This window comes from Schistocerca nitens, chromosome 6, assembly GCF_023898315.1.
Source record: "Schistocerca nitens isolate TAMUIC-IGC-003100 chromosome 6, iqSchNite1.1, whole genome shotgun sequence".
Classification (NCBI taxonomy): Eukaryota; Metazoa; Arthropoda; class Insecta; order Orthoptera; family Acrididae; genus Schistocerca; species Schistocerca nitens.
Window position 1 is genome coordinate 529765975 of NC_064619.1, and position 3344 is coordinate 529769318.

The window sequence follows — 3344 nt, forward strand, 5'->3', positions numbered from 1 at the left end:
GCTTCCTGCCCCCTCAGAATAAGGGACATGCAATGCAAGTCCAGTGACTAAGGCGGAAGCATTCCGTGGAAGCACGAATGCAACAGGTGATACTTGGTCGCTAACTTGGTTCTCCTCTGGAGTTACTGTAGGCGGCAAATTCAGGAAACCGTCGCGTAGGCGGCTGAAGAGTTAGGAACAGGAGGACATTGCCACGTCTCAGATTATAGCTGGGGACACAAGGGCGAAGGGGGGGAGGGGGACACCCGTTCCCCCTCCACATAGAGGCAGCTCGGAAGGAGCCACTTCCCGATCAGGAAAGCTGCTGGAGATAACTTCTTCGGCACTCACCGTACCACGGACGGGAGGTATCGTACGAGTATCATGAGAGGAGCAATGGACAAAATCGATGTGGAGGAGAGTGGTTCAGAAGAAGACACACTCAAATCCTCACCATCATCGCCTTTACACACCTTTTTTTCGCTTGTTTTTCATTGTTGCAGGTTCTATCCTGGTGGCAATAGGATTCTGATCCCGTCGCGGAGGCAAATGCGGAAATTGATTTACATGGTTATCAGAACTGTCTTTTCAGTCATTATGATCCGAAGAAGCAGTAGGTGCGATTTCGAGAGTGGAAGGAAGAAGATCAGCAACCATTAATTTGCGACACTACACTAATGGCCGCCTTGATACAAACACTCTCCACGGGCAATTAGACCGAACGTGTCCACTTTGTTGACATAGGAAGCAGATTAATCCTGACCAGTATAGATGACACGAGCGCGGTAATAACACACTTGTAAATGTGATGGAATATTGTGTTTGATATGCATTTCCACGGAGAGAATTCCACTGTACTCTGTTGAGTAAAAAATGTTCAAATGTGTGTGAAATCTTACGGGACTTAACTGCTAAGGTCATCAGTCCCTAAGCTTACACACTACTTAACCTAATTTATCCTAAGGACAAACACACACACCCATGACCGAGGGAGGACTCGAACCTCCGCCGGGATCAGCCGCACAGTCCATAACTGCAGCGCCTTAGACCGCTCGGTGTTTTGAGTATACTAACGTTCACGAACAACGTTTTTCTTGTTACCATAAGGAATCAATAAGTCCGTTGGAAAGTTGTCTATCTCCGCCGTGAGGCTGAACACTCGTACATTGGTATAGTCGATTTCAGCGTCTGCGAGTGTCACCATACTAACGGAATTCTCGCGATGCTTGAACGGGACTTGTGAACCATGTCGTGACAGTAATCTTTCAACGTGAAAGAGATTCATAAATCTCACCTAAAACAAGTACTCGTCTGCATCAAAATAAGGAGTGTGGACCTGATCAGAGATCACATGTATGTTATCGATGTACCAATCGCCGATTTTTTGTGGCCTTCGTTGGACGTATCGTATTGTTTTATCGAAAGTAAAGCTCACAGTATCTTTTCGTGGAGTAGACATGGAAATCATGGTAGCCATAACGGAGCGGCCGACGCCGCTGCATGTAGACGAACACAAACAGTAAGGCGGAGCGCAGGCGCTACGATTCACTCGACAAACAGAACAACACTGACGTGGATAGCTTCACACAAGCGTCGCTGCGGCGAGGCATACAAACAAGAACCTTTCTGCCCGGCGCTTGAAGAGCAGCTGTTCAGCAGATCACGTGTTGGACTCTATAGATGACTGCAAAACCGTGGCCTGATTAGATGAGCCGGCCGGGGTGGCCGAGCGGTTCTAGGCGCTACAGTCTGGAACCGCGCGACCGCTACGGTCGCAGGATCGAATACTGCCTCGGGCATGGATGTGTGTGATGTCCTTAGGTTGGTTAGGTTTAAGTAGTTCTAAGTTCTAGGGGACTGATGACCTCAGAAGTTAAGTCCCATAGTGCTCAGAGCCATTAGAACCATTTTTTTTTGATCAGATGAGTCCCGGTTTTAGTTGGTAAGAGCTGATTGTAGACGCAGACCCCACGAAGCCATGGACCCAAAGCACAGGGAAAGCTGGGGGTGGCTTCACAATAGTTTGTGGGTTGTATTTGCGTAGAGTGGACTGGGTCCTCTGGTCTGACTGAACTGATGATTGACTTCATGTCACCAAACAACGATGCCATTTTTATGGATGACAGTGCGTCATGTCAGCGAACCTCCTAGATCGACAACTGAACATTTATGGGACATAACAGAGAGGCCTGTCTCTGCATAAAATCCTGCTATGGTAACACATTCGCAGTTACGTACTGCTATAGAGATAGCATGGTTCAGTACTTCTGCAAGGGATCTACGACAACTTGTTGAGTCCATGCCACGTCAAGCTGCTTCACTACACCGGGCAAAAAGAGGTCCGACACGACATTAGGAGGTATCCCATGACTTTTGTCACCTTAGTGTACTGTAGTCCGAGGAGATGCACTTTTGCCTCTTTTCAAATGATGCAGGCCGCTGAGGGCAGAGACTGCCCCGCGCGAAACGTTTAACCTTTAATGTGTGTGGAGAGTGTAGTTCTGACCACCGCTGCTTCGGTGATTTTTTTTTTTGGGGGGGGGGGGAGGGGGGAGGGGGGAGGAGGGGAGGGGGGAGAGGGGGTGTTCGTATAGTGACTCAGGCCAATTCATTCAACTTATCTCGAACGTGACTCAGGATGGTTATTTCGACACTCTTGGTGCCTATGTTTCAAATGGTTCTGTGCACTATGGGACTTCTGAGATCAGCCGGCCACGATGGCCGAGTGGTTCTAGGCGCTTCAGTCCGCAACCTCGTGACTGCTACGGTGGCAGGTTAGAATCCTGCCTCGGGCATGGATGTTTGTGATGTCCTTAGATAGGTTTAAGTAGTTCTAAGTTCTAGGGGACTGATGACCTCAGATGTTAAGTCCCATAGTGCTCAGAGCCATTTGAACCATTTTTTCTGAGGTGATCAGTCCCCTAGAACTTAGAACTACTTAAACCTAACTAACCTAAGCACACCACACACATCCATGCCCGAGGCAGGGTTCGAACCTGCGACCGTAGTGGTCGCGTGGTTCCAGACTGTAGCGTGTAGAACCGCTCAGCCATCCCGGCTGGCTCGGTGCCTATGTGTCCCCCTTTCTCCTACATCTTCATAATGAGTACGCAGCTGGCATATCCATTTTCCAAGATGACCACTACCCTACTGACAGGTCTGTGCGCATACGTTCCTCATTTGTCGAATGCTTAGGCACGCTGTTGCACGTCTACTGGTTCGCTCTTAATCCCACAGAAAATACTTGAGACTATTTGTAACTGTGCGTGAAGCGTACCAATCTACAACTCCGCAGTTAGGTAGCTCTACGGGATGTGATCCTCGGTTAGTGGCTTCAGCTAGCCTTACAGTGCTTGAGTGCGTGC